Source organism: Canis aureus, chromosome 1 (assembly GCF_053574225.1).
Source record: "Canis aureus isolate CA01 chromosome 1, VMU_Caureus_v.1.0, whole genome shotgun sequence".
NCBI classification, from domain to species: Eukaryota; Metazoa; Chordata; class Mammalia; order Carnivora; family Canidae; genus Canis; species Canis aureus.
In genome coordinates, this window is record NC_135611.1 from 58,558,883 (window position 1) to 58,581,591 (window position 22,709).

Sequence of the window (22,709 nt, forward strand, 5' to 3'; positions counted from 1 at the left end):
GTTTATTTCCTTCTCTTTTCATATATGATTGTGATAATGCTATATATGGAGATATAAACAGTTTTGTGTGCTACTTTGTAAAGCTTAATGTTGTATCAGTTATTTTCAAGGGCCATTTAAATTGCTTTAGGTGCAGTTTTAATGACCAGTACTCTGAGGCACCCAGGTGGCCCAGTGGTTGAGCATCTGCCTTTGGCTCAGGTCATGATCCTGGGATCCTGGGATCGAGTCCCACATCAGGGTCCCCTCAGGGAACCTGCTTCTCCCTCTTCCTATGTCTCTGCCTCTCTCTCTGTGTCTCTCATGAATAAATAAATAAAATCTTTTAAAAAATGACCAGTATTCCATTTTAATTATTATCCCATTAATAAACACATATACTCTTTTTTTCTACTATAAATAATAGTATGATATCTTTGTTCATAAATTGTTGAAAATATACTTGATGATTTCCTTAGGATAGATTCCTACCAGTGGGATTCTTAGGTGGAAGAATGTGATCATTTTTAAGGCCTTTGACATATACTGCTGAATAACTTTCTAGAAAGGTTTTCACCAGTTTATACCATAGGAGAGTATCTAATGCTCACAAATCACCATTAATGTTGAACATTTTAATTTAAAAAAATAGCTAATTTGATAGGTGAAAATGTTAGCTAATGGTTAATATAATTAGGATTTCCTTGATTGCTAGAGAACTTAACTATTTTCTGTTATTCACTAGCCATTTTTGTTTCTTTTTCTAGGAGTTATCTTTTCATGACTTTCGTTCATTTTCCTACATGGTGTGTAAGATTTTCCTGTCTTCACCTGCTGTGTTTGGGGTATTTCCTAGTTTATACTTTACCATTTAATTGCTGATACACATACACAGTAGAGCAGTTTTAAGGTTTGATGCGTTTAAATCTTTTGGAGACCCATATGGTTTCTGTCTCTGATTTTCTTTCAATGTGTAGAATATTCAGAGAATTCTATATCAACATATTTTTTTATGATAGAGAAAAGTTTTCAGAGGCTGTGACTTTTATTTTAGCTTTATTTGTTAAAAGATTTACAGGAGAAACAAGCAGCTAAAGTAGTAAATATTGAGAAGGAAAAAATACGTAATTTATTATTGTGTTAACTTAAGAATAGATTAGAATTTTACTTGAGTTTTAGGAAGATTTTGCTCCATATTACCTCATAGCTTTTCCTGGGAGGCTAATAAAAGCATTCATTATAGTCTTCCTCATTTTTCTTGTATGATAGGAAAATGACTTCACCTCAAGCCCTTTTTTATTTCACAGCTTCTTTTAAAGTGTTGGTTGCGTCATCTAAAGGTGCCAAGTCACCAGGAACTTTAGTGAGTTACTTGTCACTAAGATTTTTGTTGTTTTATGAGGCACAGTGCCTGGAATGTAATAAGTGCTTGGAGGTATTTGTGGAGTGAATGAATAAATGAATGATTTCATATTTCTTATTTTTTCAGAATAAATTCATTGTTTTATCTCTTTAGGTGTACTTACTTAGATTGAACTTGATTTTTTGGTTCCGTTGGGTTTATTTTCTCTTCCCCAAGCATTAAAAGAGGAACCTCATTTTTTCATGCTTTAGACATACCCAATAACAGACATAAAGGCCTAGCTCCTCTTAGGTTCCATTTCTAAGACATGTGCCTATGGAGAATGAGTCCTGTTCTCTCTTGCTCTCTGTCTGCCTGTCTCCCCCTCCAGTTTGCCAACATACCCTACCTTGCCAGATGACCAAATGTTGGGGGCGGGGGCATGTCCCAGAAGCCAGCTCTGCTTTACCCAGCATTTCTCTTCTGGATGGATTAGCTGCTCCTTTCCATCTGCATCATGATGAGCAATGATGCCTGCAATTTTAGGATTATTTTCTACAGTAGTACATACTTGCTTCTGACAAAGATTTGAACTTCTCCCCTCACAGGATTTTCTTCTCAGGCCCTCTCCTTTGTCTCCCATCTCAGTTCAGACCTTGGTCATCTCACCTTGGATAGAACCTGTGGCATCTTGGCAAGACAGCTGAACACTATGCTTTTTGTTTGTTTGTTTGTTTGTTTTAAGATTTTATTTATTTATTCATGAGAGACACACAAAGAGAGGCAGAGACATAGGCAGAGGGAGAAGCAGTCTTCCTACAGGGAGCCTGATATGAAACTTGATCCCAGGACCCTGGGATCATGACCTGAGCCAAAGGCAGACACTCAACCACTGGGCCACCCAGGTGCCCCCCAATACCATGCTTTTAGCAGAATTCTTCTCCTGTGACAACTCACTACTGGACTCTTCTATAAGAAACCTGTCTCGTTGGGGTGTTATGGAACTGGGTCTCCACTGTCACTCTCATCTTAGGCCCTCTTTCTCACTAAGGCTTCATTTCCCTCATTTGAGGTTGCCAGACTTAGCAAATAAAAACACAAGATCCCTATGAAATTTGAATTTCAGATAAACAAAGATTACTTTTTTCCCCGTGTAAGTATGTTCCATGCCATATTTGGGACATACATATACTCCATAAGGTGTAAAAAGGGTGTCCTACGTTTTATCTGGCAGTCCCGCCCTCTTTCTGTCGCTCATTTCATGGCTCCTTTTACCTCTTCCTGGGTCTGGAGGTGGAGCTCTGCCCCATTCACCGTACCTCCTGTTTGTACACCTCTCAACCTGGTCCCCACTCTGGCTTGCCTTGACCTCTTCCCTGCACACCTAGTGTTATTAATTCTTCTACATAAGGTGCATACATTTGTTTCGGTTTACTCCGTGCTTATTGTCCGACTCACTTATATATCAGTTGATGCTCTTGTGGTCAGGCTAGGTGGAAGGCCACCTGAGAGCAGAAGCCCCACTCACTCATGCCCGGGACTCAACTCCTTTCTCAGCATCGTCTCCCTCGTCAACAGGCTCCAACTGTTTCCAATTCCAAAAGCTGGCTGTGGAACCAGGACTCAGGTCGCTAAGTTCTACATTGTGCAGGCCATAAAAGTCACAACCTTCCATTACCCTAGGAGAAGATTTCCTTATGAGGCACGTGTTAGTTCCTGGTCCCTTGAAAACTGTTAAGATTTTATTGGGTGTGTAGAGCAGATAGCAGCAGATACAGCTTAAGGATTGGTTCCACCTCACAGTGCTTTTCTTCTTTCTAATAGAACTAGATGTCGGATGCATTCATTTCACCTATCTGCATCTAGAAAGTATTAATAGCTCTCTTTCTTTCACTAACACAGCTTGTTCTCTAGCAATCAGCATGCTGGTGTGTTCCCAATCCTGCTGTGTCCTGCCTTTACACCAAAAAGAGAAAATCTTTTTTAAATTACTCTTTTTGAAGCGCAGAGGCATTAAAATTCTATTATGATTTCTATTCTTTTCTTAGGCTCTTAGCACAAGGTCACATGCGAGGGTCTGTGGTAGAACAGAAGAGAATCCAGCTCTGTCTCCGTGGGCACGTGCTGCGTGATCATCATTTTGTGGTCCTTTAACTTGTAGCCAGTGAATCCAGCTGATGCAGTTTCCAGCATTGGAGTCTTTTGTTTCCCAGCATGATGGGATGATGGAGCTTCTCGTCCATCTCGGCGGGAACGTTTGATTCATGTTTCTCTTAGCTCTGGCAGCAAAAAATTACTGATCAGGATTTTTTTCCCCCTTCACAGTGGTAACAAGTTGCTGTTAGCACAGTTCTGAAACTCTTTCTACCCCTGGGTTGACACTGGGGTTTAAGATCCTTTTTCACTTTCCAGATGGGTTTCTGTTTGTGCATGTGTATGGCAGCTATGGAGCCAATTGCCCTCCATACTTGTCCAAAACCTCACACATGTGTGCGTTTGTAGTGGCAAGGCCGTGTCTCTCTGTGACACACTCTCGCCATCTTTGTTGATTTTAAAACAACGTGTAAGGGAAGCATCAGAAATACCTGCATGACTAAACCTTCCCACCAAGGAAGGGAAGCATCAGAAATACCTGCATGACTAAACCTTCCTACCAAGGTGCGGCTGGTCGGATGGACTGGATGGCCTCCCAGCCCCCTGCTAAGTCTGGGATTCTTCATTAAAGAAATATGGGAGACCGTGGGAGTTGCAGGCACCCTTGATCATTCTAAATATTAGGAGAGTCTATAATGAAGAGTGCCTGCTTATTGCCATGTCATGAGACCCTGATGACCTTGTGGAATTACAAGAACTGGGTTGAGGAGTGCCTGGGTGGCTCAGCCAGTTAAGCATCTGCTATTGGCTCAGATCATGATCCCAGGGTTCTGGGATCGAGCCCCATGCGAGCTCCCTGCTCAAGTGGGAGCCTGCTTCTCCCTCTCCCTCTGCCCTTCCCCCCACTCATATGCTCTCACTCTGCTTTCAAATAAAATCTTTTTTTTTTTTTTTTAATTAAAGAACTGAGTCGAACATCTAGTTCTAATGTTGTGTATGTTGAGGTGTCTAATTCAACAATTGTATACACCTCAGTAGAGGATTTCCATTTTCTAGAAATATCACAAATGGGATTCAGGAAAAAAAGCAAAGGTGGAACAGAGAGAAATTTGTTTCTGTTTTCCTTCCTTTCCTGATCAGTTGTTGAATATACCCTCGGCCTGGTACTATGTTGGTTGTTGTCCCTCTGGCTTTAGGGAGCTCAAGGTTTAAAAAGGTGATACACATGAAAAAAAAATCAGAGTACATTGTAGTAAAAGGCTGACTAGAAATATTTACAGAGTGTCAAATGAGTACTGAAGGGTCCATCACTTAATGATGCATGGGGGCCATTTGGTTTTTCAAAGTTGGTGACATTTGAGTTGAACCTTGATGGAAGAGAAAAAGTTCAGCAGGTTGACCTAGAGGATATTCAAGGTTGTAGGAGGGATATGAATGAAGACACAGGGACAGGTGAGGAGTTTAGAGTTATCCCGTGGTAACAGGAAAGCCTAGATGATTGTGGCAAAAGAAAAGCGATAAAGGGACAGCACCACTCCTGAATTCTGGAAACAAAAGAAGATAGAAAGACTAGTTGTGGCTATGCTAAAAGCATAGAGGCCATGGCAGCGAGAAAAGAGAAGAGGTAAATTTGAGACAGCTTTGGTTGAGAGGAAGAGGAGGAGGTGCCCCAGTTCAACGTAGCCAGATGTTTTGAGTTGCCATTAAGTAAGATAGGAAACGGAGGATGAGAAGGTTTGGAAGAAGGGGAAGGAAGTGTATTTGTCCTGTTTGGCTGTGTTGAGTAAACAGTGGAACATCCAGATGGAGATACTGGAAGTACCCACCTGGAGTGCCTGAGAGAGGCGGTGCTGCAGGTAGAGGTATGGTCTTTATAAGAGCACAGGTGATGGCTGGAGCTGCAGCATCAGAGGACAGCTGCCAGAGACCATGAAATGTGTAAAACTGAGAACAGGATCCTTTGAACACTGAAGGCAGGGAAGGGAGTAAGAGAAAGACTGCAGGAAAGGCTCCCATCTGGGTGGTGGTAACGTTGCATGAAGAGGGGTGGGGGTGGGGGGCTGAAGTGTGTGGGCTCCCAGCTTGACTTAGCAGTGATGAAAAAGAAAATAGGCTACCTGAAGTGGATGATGGTTAATGGTTATTGATTTATTTTAAGAATCTCACCTTAAGATTTATATTTTCTAAACTTTGCTAAAGAATGTGACAGTGGTTGGATAAACATTTATATGTTCACACTACCACCGGATACTGCTCTCTTATAACTCCAACCCGTAGAGTAGTTGTCAGTATTGGTTTTACTTTGCTTTCTTTTGTTTTTTCTTTTTCTCAAAGAGGTAATTTTTTAGGGCAGGTAGGACTTTCTGGTGTCTGTGCTGCCTGATGGGTGTAAAGGATACTGGCGTGGGTCTGTCAAGTTATGCATTGCATTATCTGCATTTATCAGGCTCACAGCTCTGGGTTCATGCTTTTAAAGATATAACAAAATACCAGATTCATATGTAAGCTGTGAACTGTTGCAATCCCTAAGTGTATTTTCCTAATTTTATATTTATAATATATTTATTTGAGGTTTCTGTTTTCTTTGTGAATAGCCTTTTCTGATATCTTTTCATATTAACATCATCTGTCTCTTAAAAGTCAGATACAAGGAAGTTATTCTGATCCTAACTTTACATGGAGAGTTCCCGACATATATTTCTTATGAGCTTTGTCTTCTGAGATGATGAGTATCTTGAAAGTTACTGAAATGCAAAATGTAGGATAGGAGACCAAAAAGTCAATATTTAATGAAGATTTGGATTAGCGTCGAAATCTTCATCTTCAAGAAATAAAAACTCCTATGATTTTAGGAAATGACAAGGTCTTTCTTTCTGGTCTTCACTCTCCTACACATAAACATTATAAAAATAAGAAGGGCAGAAACTATTTCAGTTTTTCTTGACCACAGCACCCAAAATATTAGCCATAGTGAATAATGTGGAATAATGATCTGACATTAAATTGGAACAGAATTCACATATGGATGGACAAAGGGAACCTCTGAGGAACTGACCTGAGAATAGTTTTCTCTCTGATTGGAAGGTGTTCTCAGTTGGCAGCATTATATGAATGTTACCAATATGAACTTCTCAGAAGGGAGAACAATGGGGATGTGGTCTAGTGCTTGGGGGTACTAATGCTCAAAGAGAATGAATATGGAACTGAAGCAAAAACTGATTTAAAAAATGAGCAAGGTAAACATCCCAACTCTGGGACATTACCTGGGAGACACTCTACAAATACATTCATTAGCTTTTCTGCATCTTCAGGCTCTTCACTACATGATCTTAATTATCCAGCATTACCCCCTTATTGAGGTGGTGGCATTTAAATTTCACCTCTTCTCCATCTACCTACTTTTCTTGATTCCATTCATTAAACTGGAGAAGCCTGGACTGGGATGCTTGGTTTAAAAGAAATGAAACTATAATTTTTCCCCTAGCTGTCCTTCTGTCAGCAGACTTATCATTGTATTCCCTTGGTCTCAGAGGGCAGCCAGCAATGGCGTGGTAAGAAATGAGTCTAAGACCTTGAAAACCAATCCCAAGCACATGTTTTTTGATAAGCGGCTGGTGCTCAGTCTTTTCTAGATGAAGAATTGTCAGTTTTTAATTACAAATGTGAACTGCGCTCATCCAACATGGGAAAGCGCCTTTAAAAGTGGATTTCCTTAAGTCCCAATTGGTTACTCGGTTCACCTGCTATAGGAAATTCAGAAGCAGTCATAAATCCAGGCCATGCTTTTTAGATAGGCAAGGAACTTTTTTTCTGGTCCATAAAACTTTTAGCATTCTGACCTCCTGAACTAGAACTAGAAAGGTCTTTAAAGATAAAATAGTTAAAGCCCATTTATTGTAGAGATGAAAAGGCAAAGCAGAATGGGTTATTTCTATGTTTAATTAAAATCCATATTGATCCCTTATTTCTGTCCACGACTGGTCTGATTTTTTGAATGTCAGATAGGTAGGTGCGTCTAAACTTGGGAGTCACGGGTGCCATCTGGAATGGACTAGCCAATGTAGGAGGCTGCGCTGGGAAGATGGGGCTTCTCTGCTCCTTCTTGAACCCTCGAAGCAGGTGTATTCTCTTATCTCATGAGAAACATCCAAAATTCCTGTTCTAATCTGCCCTCCAACTACAATTCCTATCGCAGGAATAAAAAGTAACAAAATTTACTCCAAAAACCACTTCTTTATCTATTTCACAGTAATGCTATCCCTCCCCTGGTTTCAGTTATTGTTATTATTGGCAATACGAATAATGATTTTCCAGGTTTTCTGGGAGGCAGGCTCAACTGCCTATTTTTGTACGAGCCACAGGCCAAAAATCATTTTTACATTTTGACATGGTTGAAAAAAATTAAAATAATTATAGCTCGTGATATATGAAAATGACGTCAAGTTCCAATTTTAGTGTCCAGAAGTGAAGTTGTAGAGCATGGCCACGCCCATCTGTTTGCACATTGTCTGAGGACGCTACCGCAGCAGAATCGAGTAGTTGCTGTAAACACTGGCTTTACCTGCCAACCCGAAAATATTTACCATCTGGTCCTGTTCAGAAAAACTTGGCCAACCTCTATAGCACATACTCTACATATGGTAGCTCACTTAATCCGCGTTAACAATGCCACTCAGTATGCACCTTTATTGTTCCCTTTCTACAGATGAGTAAACTGAGGCTCGAAAGGATGTGAGTTGACCAGAGTGACAGAGCTGTGAGAGTGACCCATGCCTGTCTGATGTGGAAGGGTAGCCCTTTGCCCTACACCCAGTTGCCTCCACTGTTGACTAACAACTCAGTCCTTTTTATAACCATGTTGCTGTCTTCACTGCTTCTTGATTCTATCTTCACTAAATTGAAGAGTCAATGAATGCACACTTAACGCTAAGGCACAGTAGAGCCAAGCATAATATAGATCACATTTTAAAAAAAGATTTTATTTACTTATGAGAGACAGAGAGAGCAAGGGGAGGAACCGAGGGAAAGGAACAAGCAGACTCTAGGCTGACTGCAGAGCCCGACGTGGGATGCGATCCCACAACCCTGAGATCATGACTTGAGCCAAAACCAAGAGTGGGACACTTAACTGAATGAGCCCCTATAGATCACAATTTGCTAAATCTTTCCCTTAAGTGAATAAGGAATCCATCAAATTCTGCAGTTGACTGAGCCATTGGAAGAACATATGTCAGAATAAAAATAATGTGTTTTCTCCCCAACCTCTCGGTACGTATTGATGAACTTCCTGAGTAAATGGTGAGCCAACAAACTGATGTGAGTATAGGCTAGAATTCAAAGAGCAGTTGAACCACAGGAAGAGTAGATCATGAGTAAAAGTAGTGCTTTGAATTTTATGCCTGTGTGACTTGAGCTTTTTAAATGAGCCCTGATTGTAATCATTTGGGTTTCTCTATTTTTGATGGTAGTGCTTAGCTAAAAACAAACATGAGACAAATCACAATTCGCTTGTAATGGGCACATGGAGGGAGAAAGTGTTTCAGAAACACTATCTGAATTTATAATTCAACTTGTATGCAGAGATGTTTGTCACGTAGAAAAATGCAACAATTAAAAAGTCATTATATTATACATTTCAAATTGGAATATCTCCGGGTGTTCATTAAACAGTGCAAAAGAACATCTGAGGCCATTGAATACCTGTATTTGAGTAGCATAAATGTCTCTCTCTATATATACTCTTAAGCCATATGTTCCATATGTTAAAATATCTTCAAAGAAACTGAATAGTACCTCTATCCATTGACTCCTTTCCTTTTGACTTTCAAGGCTTTCAATTAGTGAACAAAGAAAATGGTTCATAAAATTACCTCAGTGTTGGAATGCCTGGGTGGCTCAGTAGGTTAAGCATCTGCCTTTGGCTCAGGTCATGATCCCAGGGTGCTGAGATCAAGTCCCACATCAAGCACCCTGCAACAGCAGGGAGTCTGCTTCTCCCTCTGCTCATGCTCTCTCTGTCTCTCTCTCACTTGCTTACTCTCTCTCTCTCAAATAAATAAGTAAAAATTTTTTAAATTACTTTAATTTTTTTTTCTTAATGCATCTTTAAATTTGTAGGAAAATTAAAGCCAACGTGCCTGCACTTATATGAGGCATCTGTCTTAAAGTTAGGTTTCCTTTGTTTGGAAGGTGCAGTTGCAGAAATATCACTAGCTTGAATGAAAAGGGAAATTTATTGTAAGCATGGACATGATCCAGGGCTAGCTCATGAAAACCAAAGACAGTGTGGAAGGGCAATACAAAGGACTGGGCAGGGCTAGAAATGTTTGAAGGCAGGTGGCTGTGTTGTGGTCTCATTCTCCCCCTGTCAAGCCACATGGTCTCTTGTATCAGATTCTTTCTAGTGGCCACTTTAGGCTTCTCTTTTTGCAGACCAGTCTTTTCTGTGTCTCCATTCATATTTTGGAATATGGCCTTTCCATAGCCACCAGAGACTAACCAGTGTCCCAGTTCCTATTCCTAGGAGACAAAATCTGTTGGACTTAGCTTGGCTGTGGGACCATTCAGTTGTGGCCAGGGATACAGGTTTCATGGTTTATTTATTTATTTATTTATTTATTTATTTATTTATTTATTTATTAGATTTTATTTATTCATGAGAGACACAGGGAGAAAGAGAAGCAGAGACACAGGCAGAAGGAGAAGCAGGCTCCATGTGGGGAACCTGATGTGGGGTTTGATCCCGGGTCTCCAGGATCACACCCTGGGCTGAAGGCAGGTGCTAAACCGCTGAGCCCCCCAGGGATCCCAGGTATCATAGTTTAAACAGGACCATCAGCATCCATTCTTAGGCTGAGGAGAATTTTCAGGAAACTGGGCTGAGTGTCAGAAATGTATCTACTACTTATCCCAATTGCCCATGTCAGACCAAAAATAATGGACTGCTTATTTATTACCTTTACTATTTCTTGCTTAACTCTGAAGGGCTTGCTGAGATTATATTTGTGTATTTTTTTTTGTATGTTCTGTTTATTTTCTACAAGTGCTCGAGTCTGCTGGGATGTTGGGCTGTTTGAAGCTGAATGTTAGAAAAGCTTGCTGATTGCTGTTCCTGGTCACATCTACCACTTGGCTTCGGAGGGCAATCTGCCTCTGTATGGCTGACCCCAACTCTGCATAGCATGTCTGATCTTCCAACTTCACTAGTGGGAAATTGTTAGTGTTTCCCTTCCGCCCTGGAGAGTTTTGAAAGATGAGGAATCTCTATTTTTACCCCATTTTATTTAAAGATGACAAAAAAGGTCAAATATTTCTAAGGTTCCATTGCTCTCCAGAAGCTCTGAAGAGCTTTTGTTCTTCACAACCATGGCAGCTTTTACTATTGGGGATGATTTCCAGCAGCCTGTGTTGGACCTCTTATGCTCAATTTAGGTCCTCACCTACTCTACTACATAGCAGACAATACATCATGTGCTGCGGAGACAGACCCACAAAGCATTGATTCTCACAGTTAAGTAGGTATAGAGATTTAAAAAAATATACAGGGTCCCAAGGAGCACCAAGGAAGGGCATTCAGATGAACGTCTGGGTCTGAAGTGAGGTTTCTTGAGAAAGTCCTATTAAAGAGCAAAACTGTGTCCCATGCTTAACTACTTTCTCAGTTTCAGTTTCTTCCTATTCTAGGGAACACAACTGTTGTACATCGGAGCCATATGTATATGTGGGTCTGTTTCTGGGTCCTATGCATTCATCTGTCTCTGCTTATGTCCATATTGTCTTAAGTATTGCAACTTTTTTTTTTAATTTATTTTTTATTGGTGTTCAATTTACTAACATACAGAATAACCCCCAGTGCCCGTCACCCATCCACTCCCACCCCCCGCCCTCCTCCCCTTCCACCACCCCTGGTTCGTTTCCCAGAGTTAGCAGTCTTTACGTTCTGTCTCCCTGATATTTCCCACACATTTCTTCCCCCTTCCCTTATATTCCCTTTCACTATTATTTATATTCCCCAAATGAATGAGAACATATAATGTTTGTCCTTCTCCGACTGGCTTACTTCACTCAGCATGATACCCTCCAGTTCCATCCACGTTGAAGCAAATGGTGGGTATTTGTCATTTCTAATAGCTGAGTAATATTCCATTGTATACAGTATTGCAACTTTTAAAAAAGATTTTATTTATTTTATTTGAGAGAGAGAGGGAAAGAGAGAGATAGTATAAGCGAGGGGCAGGGAGAGGGAGAAGCAGGGAGACTGTCGTGGGACTTTATCCCTGGACCCTGGGATCATGATCTGAGCCAAAGGCAGATGCTTAACCCACTGAGCCACCCAGGGGCCCCAGTATTGCAACTTTATAGCATGTTTGCTCTCAAGGAATGTCTCAGCTTTCTTGTTCTGAAACAAGAAAGCTCCTTTCTCATGCTCCTCCTCATGCTTTCTCATGCTCCTCCTCCTTCATTTGCATATCAGTTTTAGAATCAGCCTTTCGCTTTCCACCAAGAATTCTAGTGGGATTTTGACTGGGATTGCTTTGAATCTGTAACTCAATTTTGAAGAACCAATGCCTTTACAGTATTGAGTCTTCCAATTCATTTAGTCTTTTAAAAAGTTTTCAATGAAGTTATGTTATTTTTAGCGGTAGGGTCTTGGATACATTTCATTAGATTTATTCTTAAATATTTAATGGTTTTGATATTATCATAAATGGTATTTTTGTTAAACTTTATTTCCTATCTGCTGCCAGTATAGACATAAAACTCATTATTTTGTATTTCGATCTGTAGTGACCTTGATGCATTCATTCATTAATTCTGTTTCTAAGTAGATTCTTTTGGATTTTCCACATCCACAAGAGATGTCTTCCAGTGCAATTCAAGACATCCAGCCTATCTCTCTGCATGGATTTAGGATTTTATCAGAGCTTTGAATTTGAGCTTATTTCATTTTTCATTTCAGTCTCTCAAGCAAGGCATCACAAAGCCTGCTTAAAAATAGAGTGGGAGTAGGGTAAAAGAGAAAAGGTATGAATCTAAAAAGAACAAAGTCAAATTAATACTCCATTAATTATTGTGCCCTGCAGATAAAAGGCCCTTGGATAGTAAAGTACCATTCTCTCCCAGAAATATAGTTTAAGCTTGTGAATCATTTTCTGCCAAAACATTTCTCTAAAACACATCATTTTATGTCTTTTAAGTAACTAAAAATTTTCATTGGCTATACAAATTTTTAAGTTCTGCAGTCCAAGCAGTACACTTTCTAAAGCTGGGGAAAAAAAACAGGTGACTGTTTCTTTCTTTCAGGTGACTTGAAGCTCAGGGTGCACAGTCAGAGCCCACTGGTGGCGGGAATTCAGAAAGGAATGGTCAGGCTGTCCATCTCCATAGAGAGGAGAACCCTGCAAGGCTCCATTCCTCCTCTCAGGACAGTCAGGAAGACACACATCATTCCCCCAGAGCTCCCTGAAGCCAGGGATCACGTTGGCTTGATGACTGCGGAGTTCCCAGCCCCTAGCAAAGTACAGGGCACAGCAGGTGCCCCAGCAATGTTTATTAAGTGAATGACCAAGGTGAAGGACAATGAGTATCTTGTGTGTGAATCACTCAGAGCTACAATATTATTTTATCCCCAGGTGGGAGGCAAGATGGTGGGTTTTCTATTTGTTGTCATTTCATATCTGACCCAGGGCAGCAAGACAATCTAGGCTGATAGAACATCATAATCCATTCTCTGTTTCTTAATTTAGTACACAGCAGAAGTTTAAGGATAGAGCCCTAGAAGACCTCACTTAAGAAAAACCAGTAGGGAAATCTAATTAGAATAAAGTGAAACTCAAATATCCCAGCTCTATTTGTGACTGTGCAGAGTTAAATGAACAGAATTCTCAGCCCTAGAGCCTCAACTGGGCTGAGGCTTCTTTCAAGAGAAGCACTGGATGTGAAAATTGTTTCAGTGATATTATTTGGGGATCAGAGATGTATCTATCAACAACAGTCTCCAGTTGGACTGTAGCTCGGATTTCCTTTATGATACAGAGAGATGTGCCAGCGCAAAGGGTTTCCCTTGGAAGAAATAAATACTGTAGCTTTGTAATGCGGAATAAAGTTGGTTTCTTTCTTTTTTTAAAATTTTAATTCCAGTATAATTGACATATGGTGTTAAATTAGTTTCAGGGAAACAAAGTTGGTTTCCTTCTATTTATTATCAAAGTCCTCTTTAAGGCCAAGAGGTGGAGGAAATGAAGAGTTAGTTTTAAATGGCGACAGGTTGAGTGTGGGAAGATGAAAAGTTTCTGGAGATGGGTAGCAGTGATTGTTGTGTGACCATGTGAATATATTTACTGAATTGTAAACTTGAAAATGGTTAAAGGGTGCCTGGATGGCTCAGTTGTTGAGTGTCTGACTCTTGGTTTAGGGTTCTGAGATGGAGCCCCTTGTCAAGCTCCACACTCAGAGGGGAGTCTGCTTGGATTTCTCTCTTTCCCCCTGCCCCTCCCCACCATTTCCATTCTCTCTCTCTCTCTCTCTTTCTCAGTCTCAAATCAATAAATAAATCTTAAAAAAATAAAATAAAATAAATTCTTAAAAATGGTTAAGATGATAAATTTTATGTTGCATATATTTTACCGCAACAAAAATGTCCTATTTTGTGAGTTTCTGGAGGAGATTTCTGGATATTTCGAGGCACTTAATACTATCTCTGTAGCAAGATGGGCAGTAAAAGAGTTCTTACTATACAAGTAGCTGATGTGGACCAAAGTCCTAGGTGATTCATGGTTAGTGACCTCTCATAGGTCATCTCTGGAGGGGTCACTGCATCCAGGGACCCACTCTCTCTACCCCCCTCCCCAACCCCAGCAACTCCAGCGTGGCTTTGTGGTAAATAACCAGCCTCTGTCTCTAGACAGAACAGTTACAGGAACAGCATCCTTGTACCATTTTTAGCTGAACACAGTTTATTCATTTTCCTGTCCCCAAGCGGGAGACCTTCTCTGTACTGTCAAACCATGCACTGTGCTTTCTGAAAGACTGTCAGCAGCGGGGGATGTGCTTTCCACTTGTAGCCTGTCAGATCATTTGGGATTCCTCTGCATGTAGAGTGGCATTTCTGAGGAAAAAAGGCCTCTTATTCAAAATAAGTTTTGGTCTGATTGTCACATGTAGTTTTTATTTTGAGGAGATTTTTATCTCAGGCATTTAATTTGGGGACATTCTGAGGCCTCTTTGCTTTTATCAGAGGGGTTTAAAAAATGGAAATTGGATTGTAATTTCTGACCTTACAAATGACTTGCATTTTTTTTGTTAATTAAAAATTAAAAAGAAAAACTCATAAGTACAGTATTTAAAAACTAGGTATCCTAAACTGGGAACAATTACTAAACTTAATGTTGGGTTTAATTCATTTCCTCAGTGACTATGGATACAGGTTTGTAGTGGTTTATAGGTAGAATGAAGTAAAGCAATAAATATTAAGGGCACTAACAAAGCTTCTGTATGCTTTAAGGAAAGGAAAGGAACAGTGACGATGACTAGAACAAAGCTTCTAACTTGATTTTCTTGCAAAGCTTCCATTAGAAACATTGAGTTCATTGGCCTGACAAATGACAGTGGTTTTCCATTTTACAAGCCATTTTGTTCTACTTGTTGTGGCAGTGTTTTTTTTCTTTTTTTTTTTAAATTTTTCATAGCAGAGTTGAGTCCAATTTAGCATATAATTGTGACAGGGAAGCTCTTGTATTTGGGGTTTTCTTTCTGCCTGAGTATCTGATTCAGAGTGGCAGCTGATAGTTATAATTTCCCTTGGTTAGAAATGGTTAAGTGGATAGCTTCCATTTTTGGGGCACTTGAATTATTTAAGAACATTTTTTTTAAGCCATCAGGTGAGATTCTTTCTCCCAAGTACCTCTACTGATAGATATTTAGTGAAGGACTAGAATTTTGAATCATACAGTTTGGAGTCAGGATTATTTTGTCTAGAAAGTAACAAAATGTACATATTAAAGGTACTTCTGGATTATTCTGGAAGTCACTAGGAAGTATGAATAGTCTTCTAAGAGTCTCACGCTTGGGTGAGTTTGTGCCATATGCTTCTTCTCTCGCCTTGGGGTGAAATGTCTTCTTTAGTTTTTTCAGCAGTAAATTTCTAGTACAAGTCACTAGGTAACAGAAGAAGTATATTATTTCAATAATTTTAAAATTCAGAAAAGAAATAGGACATTTTGGTGTAGGAAATAGTGCAGCTATGACTTGCTTGGATTTACATCCCATTTGGAGTTTACAGAGGGATTGTGTGTATATCAGCTCACTGGTTCTTCAAATTAATCTGTGAGTAAGTGCCTACTGTGTGCTGAGCTCTGCTGGGCATCAGAGGACATATAAAAGAAGATGAAGAGATAGCTTTTGTCCTTTTAAAACCTGTGTTCTTGCTTTTCACGGAGAGTTAGAAGCTAGTGACATTAATAGAAGAGAGTTACACGAGGGCAGGGTCTGGAAGCCCAGACCAAGCTGGGGTAGCTGTGCCTGTATATTAGCTGAAGTTGGGGTGTCCGTCCCAACCACCCAGTCTGCTGGTGGTTCTGCTCTACGTCTTCAAAAATGACCAGGACTTGGGAGCACTTGGGTGTCTCAGTAGTTGAGTGTCTGCCTTCGGCTCAGATTGGAATCCTGGGATCTTGGGATCCAGTCATGCATCAGGCTCCCTGCAGGGACCCTTCTCCTTCTGCCTATGTCTTTGCCTCTCTCTGTGTCTCTCATGAATAAATAACTAAAATCTTAAAAAAAAATAACTAGGACTTGGTGAGATTTGGTCAACTTGTGGGTGTTATTGATACTGTCCCCCAAATATAAAAAATAGAGTATAAAGTTATCAAGTAAATGGTTTGGTGACTCAATTAATTTTTTTCTGATTATAAAATTAGGTGGACATTCTAATTGTAGACACGATTGAAAATGTAGGAAAATATAAGGAGGAAAATAAAAATCATTTGTAACTAGGACCAGATCAAGACATTCAGGGCAAATCAAGACATTAGCAAAGAAGAGAAGAATAAAGTCCCTTCAATACATGTTTGTATTTCAAAGTGAAAATGCTACTAAACCGTGCAGTAAATATAAGGAAGTCCAACCATGTTCTGATTTTTCTCATAACTAATTCATTGCTTTTTCTTTTTTAATCATGAAGTTCTTTCAGAAAAAAAAAATTGTTGCTTTTGCTTTGCTGGTGCCCTAGTCATCCTGCTAGCCCTCCCTCCTATAACCCCAAAATAATACCTCTTCTTAGTTTCATGTATATTCTTCTAGAATTTTCTTATATAGATACAAGCAAATTTTATACTTAAGTTTGGGTACTGAACATGTAGTTTTAAAAATTTTGAGTTTTCACTTACTACATCATAAGGCTATTTTCATGCCATTAAGAAATCTCTGAAGACACTTTCAGTGTCTGAGCCATAGCTATATTTAACCAGTCTGTGAATGTTTCTGGTTTTATATGCTTAAATAAAGTTCTGTGAACAGCTTGCTACATACATTTTTTAATCCATCTCTGATTTTTATTAGTTGTCTGGATCCAGTTTATGTGTCTGCCAGCAAATCTCTCTTGGTACCCTTAACAATCCAGAGTGGTATTATTTTTAAAAGGAATAATAAACAACTTTTCCCATTTGATAGAAAAAAAATAGTATCTTTTATCTTACACTTATTTGATTAGTAAGCAGAATAAATTTTTGCATGTATTTACAGGCCGTTTTAAAATTTGTCTATGTCTATTGACCATTTTTCTCTCACGACATCAAAAATTTTAGAAGAATTATGTGAAGGATACAAAACTTTGGAAGATATTTGTTGGAAATATTTTATCTCTGTTTTCTTTGCCTTTTAATTTAATGGCATATTTAGTATAGAAAGATTTAAGTTAATTTGGCTAAATATATCATTATGGTCTTCTGAATTTGTTCATTATTTAGAAAACCCTTCCTCGTCCTAAGGACTGATATCCGAGTAGATATTTTTTCTAGGCTTAATGTTTTTTCCCTCTTTTTAACTTCTTGGACATCTTCTGACTAATATTTTGCACAAAGTATTTTTTATTTCTATCAGTGATACGACATCATTGTATTTGAAACGTTAAATTCTTGAGTTTGGGAGTTGAGAGAGAATGATCCAAAATGGCAACCCAATGAGTCATCATTCCTAGTCTTCTTATTAATATTCTGAAATCTTCTTCTGCATATGAAGCAGGTGTGAACAAGGCAACCACACCTTAACTTTTCCTCTTCCTTTCCCCTTTCTTTGCATTTATATCCCTCATTGCCTCTTCTCTTCCCCTAATTATGTGATGAAAACAAAATCTATCTTCTTTCTTCTCTGCTAGAAACCTGTGAAGACCTGGTCACAGAGAAGTCAAAGTTAGAAATCTGATTACTTTGCACATAATATGCCTTTCTGATGGGCAGAAATTACTCACTTTTGTAGCTGAGATATTTGCTATTTAGCTCTACTTATTTTCTGGTGAGAGAGATTTTTTTTCCATGGGCTGGCTTAAAGTTTTGTGGGTTTTTTTTTTTTTTTAATGCAACCAAGAGGCCATCAGAAGTGAAAGATTTTTAAAGCTAGAATGGTGCAGAGTAAAATTCAATTTCTTATTTTGAGATTAATTGATAGTCTTTCTAGGAGTCATCTGTGTTTCTGAAGAGTATTTTAGTTTCATTAGCTTGATCCCTCTACAATCTATATCAGAAAGATTAGAATTTTTGCAGATGGCAGTGGGCCATGCTTCATTTCTGGTCAAATCACATCATAATGATACCACTTATTCATCCATAAAAGCTTGTGGAAGTGCACTGAACATCTGCACATAATGCAGCCATTCATGCAAAGAAAGCCGAGGACCCTGTTTATCACAAGGGATCTGCGAGCTTTCTCTTCCTGTTCAGTCTGTCTCAGGAGTTTCAACTGTCCTGGGAGAGAAGTGCCAACAGCCCATTAGCCTGATGAGCCAATCCATAGAAACATGCTCTCTGTGCCCTCGCAGATGCCTGGCCAGAGCTGGGACGCAGCCAATATGCATTTCGTTCTGGACCCCATCAGCATCATCTTCCTTCTTTATCCCTTTACTCCCCAAACACTGACTGCTTGGACATATGGCTTCCTATGGTAATGTTTAGTGTTAATCATCCGTTCTGCATAAACTTAGCCAAAACAAATTTGAAATTTTTGAGATTAGCGCAATTCCTTAAACAGATGCTGTTACAGAAGTACTAGTTCAGGGATCCCTGGGTGGCGCAACGGTTTGGCGCCTGCCTTTGGCCCAGGGCGCGATCCTGGAGACCCGGGATCGAATCCCACATCGGGCTCCCGGTGCATGGAGCCTGCTTCTTCCTCTGCCTGTGTCTCTACCTCTCTCTCTCTCTCTCTGTGACTATCATAAATAAATAAAAATTAAAAAAAAATTAAAAAAAAAGAAGTACTAGTTCAATGCAAAGCATAATAATAGTTCTCTATCTTATTAAATGGATCTGCTTGCTGTAAATATGCTTTCATTTGTCCAGTTAATTGATTTTTATTGAGCAGATACTGTGTACCAGGTAATATGGATATAGCAGTGAATGAGGAAGAAGTTGTTTTATATCCTCCAGTATAATTCAAGTACAAGAAAAGACTCTCGACTAATCCTTTGAGAACTTTTCTTTATTATTTGCTGAGAGAACAGTTCAGCTTTTAAGCTTTCACCTGTTTGTAATTATTGCATAATTTAGATCAGAGCCTTAGGAAAAATCTGGAAATCTGAGAAGTGTCCCTTCTGACAGTGTCTTGAACTCATTCAGTTTTAAATAGCTTTCTTGTTTTCGTGACTGAAATGTATTTTACATTGACCCATAACACACTCCCTAATCCATGTTTGTTGTAAATAATGGTGATGCAGTGGGTAGGTATTTACAGTCCTAGGATAAGTCCAAATGTAAGTGTATTAGTTTTTGTTTAAATCCAAGCATATTTGACACATACCATTATATTAATTTCAAGCATATAATGTATTCATTTTCTATTGCTGCTGTAAGAAATTATCATAAATTTAGTGGCTTAAAAACAACATAAATATGTTCTTTCACACTTCTGTGGGTTAGAAGTCTGAGTAGACTTGTCCAGTTTCTCTGCACTGGGTTTCATGAAGCAAAGATTAAGATGTCAGACGGCCTGACTCTTGTCTGGAGGAGCTATGCTTATTCAGATTTTTGGCAGAATTCCGTGACTGTGGTTGTAGGACTGAGGTCCCAGTTTCTCTTCCTCTCTCAGCTCTCAAAGATCACCTGCCTCCCTTGTCACATTTTTTGCTTCCATCTTCAAACCAGCAATCTTGTATCTCTTGCAACTTTACATTTTTAATCTCTCTGACTTTCCCTTCTGCTGCATCTTTCTCATTCCAGCCAGAGAAAGCTCTCTTAAAGACTCATGTGGTTAGATTGGTTCTACCTGGACAGTCCAGGATAATCTCCCAATTTCAAAACCTGTATTAATTTCATCTAGGAAGTGCCTTTTTTTCCATGTAATACAACATTTTGATGGGTTCCAGGGATTAGGATATGAACATATTTGTGGAGCCATTTTGCCTTCTACAGCTTTCGAGGACCTCCTCGGAAGAACTCTTTTTGACTGGTAAGATCCTCACCACAGTGCTCTGAGATGGGTACTATGTAGCCCACTTTTGTAGGTGAGGAAGCTGAAGTTCAGAGAGGGAGGGTACTTGCTTAAAGCCTTGCAACTATTAATGTTGCCATTGGAATTTGAATTCTGTCTCCAAAGCTACTGTGTTTCATCTGTGAAAATAAAGTAGTGTAAAATATTTTTGATTCATCAGGTACTTGTCCATTGATATAATTAAATGATTTGGTAAAGGGAAACTTCATTAGAATGTTTTGGACTCTGCAAAAAGCTAAGATGGATGAGAAGACATATGCGTCTTCTTGAATAATTTCTGCATCAGACATTTACATTTCTTGTTTTTTTTTTTTTCAATTTTCAGGCAAACCATTAATACAACTTAAAACATTATTATGGAATGAATACTAATGCCTTGCCAGTGGTATATTTGTCTTCTTAGTAGATGGTCTAGTCTGTAAGTCAAATTTGATAACATCAGCACTCTTTGAATTAGTACACTTTGAATGTAGCACCTGTGACATTTCACCTAATGTGGGAGTCGGCTAGGCAGTATTTCCAACTCTCCAGCCTCCTCCAGCCTGAGATTCCTTTCACAACTAGGATATAACAGTGTCACAGAATTTGCTATTTTTTTCAAGGCAGTCGTGTTTACCAGTGGATAGCTTTAATAGTCATTTATTTTTTCATGAAATAAAAATCTTGCTTCTGCCCTTTTCCACCACTGATCTTTATTATGAAGTTTGGGAAAAATTTCTGAGATAGTTCCCATTAGGAAGACAATCAGACAAATATATCCAAATGTTTTGCTAAATACCAGTGATGGCCTTTGGGAATTTCATTCAAATTCAGTTCATTGAGGGTAAGGGTGTTGTCTTGTGTACCCAGTATGTAGGGGTTGACACGTGGAAGTGCTAAATAAATATTTATTAAATGAATGAAGTGACAGAGGGATGATGATTTACATTTTTCACATATACCAAGGGGAAATATATTTAAGTTCTGTTTAAGAAATGAGCAGATACCTTTTATTTGGACATTTTGATAGATTGGGTGGATTGCATTGTATAGAAAGAGTGTATGTAATTTTTATTTTTCACAAAAGGAGACAACTTATTGTTGAATAAATTTTAAAAGAAATAAAACCTCAGTAGGGGGGATTCCTTAATGCCATGTCCTATATGTAGAGAAACAAGTGTCCTCCATGGCTAAGGCAACATTGCAAAGACTAGTGTGGACATTTATAGTGTATGAATAATCGCCTGTTCGACATGGTTTTTTCTGAAATCCCCATAGGTAAAAACATGAAAACTCTACACTTATACTTTTTAAATGAAAATTCAAAGAAAACATTGCAGTGTTAAGATTCTACAATGATTTTAGCATGGATTTTTGAAACCCAACAGCATTAGAGTAGTGCAAAAGCAAACATTTGCACGATTGTGCTAAATAAGAAGAATTTCTTTTTTTCCAGTTTAAATAATGGCTTTTCCAGATCTTATTAGACCATGTCTCAGGTGACTATTTGGTATGAGAGACAATGTCTAGACACATGCAGAAACTTAACCTTTTTCATGATGTGAGAATTTTCAAACCGTCTGGAAGAAAAGTCATAAGAGTTAAGAAAAAAGTAATATCAGAAATAAGATACCCAAAATTATTTTTGAGAACTTCAAACAAATTTGGCAGCTGTTCCTACAACTCTAGACATGCTATTATTAGATCAGTTTTTATATTTTCCAGTAATGTGTGCATTTTGGAGGTTGCTTCATCTCTTTGCACCATAGCTGTGAAGCCAGTCTTAAGCATTGTTGACATTTCTGCACACAATATCCAGATTTTGCTAGTAAATCAACTAGCAGACATACTGCAAACGAATTTGCTTAGGACACAGAACCATGGTGAAATGCAATGAGGTTGTCTGCAATTAGGTTTGGTTATAAAATTATCCATGGAATTTCAGTGTAAAATAGAGTAGGATACGTGTATGATCTTTCAAGGCTCCACCACATTAAAATTCCCTTTGCTGTGGGATGACTAAGTCCCTGTATGTGTGAGAAGGTTAAGATAGCTCTTCCAATAAACCCAGAATAATGAAGCCCCCCTCCAAAAATAACAAAAAGAAGATTGTTATATGGTCCCAAATTCCGTAGACTTAGTTAATTCTGTAGTTACCATGGTAATGTCATGGAATGCACAGGCCCAGGTGCAGGAAGTTCCTGTTGGTCCTGGACCTAGCTCCTGTGGCAACCTACAGGCTCTGGTGTCTGGATGGGTTTCATCCATGAGGGTGAGTGATTCAGGTGGATTGTCCTTCATGTGGTGCTATCCCACTTAGAGGTCTGGGCCCTGGTGTGCCTCTCTTTATTCTGGGTATAAGCTACGGGCATGCTGTTCAGATGTTGAGACAGAATCATAGAGAGAGAAAATCTAAATAACTCAGTTTTCTCATCTGTAAAATGGAGGTAATCACAGTGCCTATCCCATGAAGATGAAATGAATTAATACATGTAAATCCCTGAAGTTATGCTTCATGCCTAACTTTATATTAATGATTTTACATTTTTTTCTTAAAGAAGGCACTCCAAGTTGTATAAAGCATCAGGTCCCACAGAATCTGGATCTGCCTTGCCTGGTG

The 22,709-nt window shown here is 39.0% G+C and overlaps 1 protein-coding gene across 3 annotated transcripts in view; it reads left to right on the forward strand.

Moving 5' to 3' along the window:
* The window catches only part of SLC35F1 (solute carrier family 35 member F1), a 389,817-nt gene that overhangs the window by 62,720 nt on the left and 304,388 nt on the right, over positions 1-22,709 (forward strand). The window contains exon 1 of one of the 3 annotated variants that reach the window (XM_077900939.1): positions 22,251-22,361. The exons of 1 other annotated variant lie outside the window; for it this stretch is intronic. The gene's annotated coding sequence lies outside the window, so the exon portion shown is untranslated. Of the gene's footprint in view, positions 1-22,250; positions 22,362-22,709 lie in introns of those variants that run through there. One more of the 3 variants, XM_077900949.1, reaches the window with a different exon arrangement.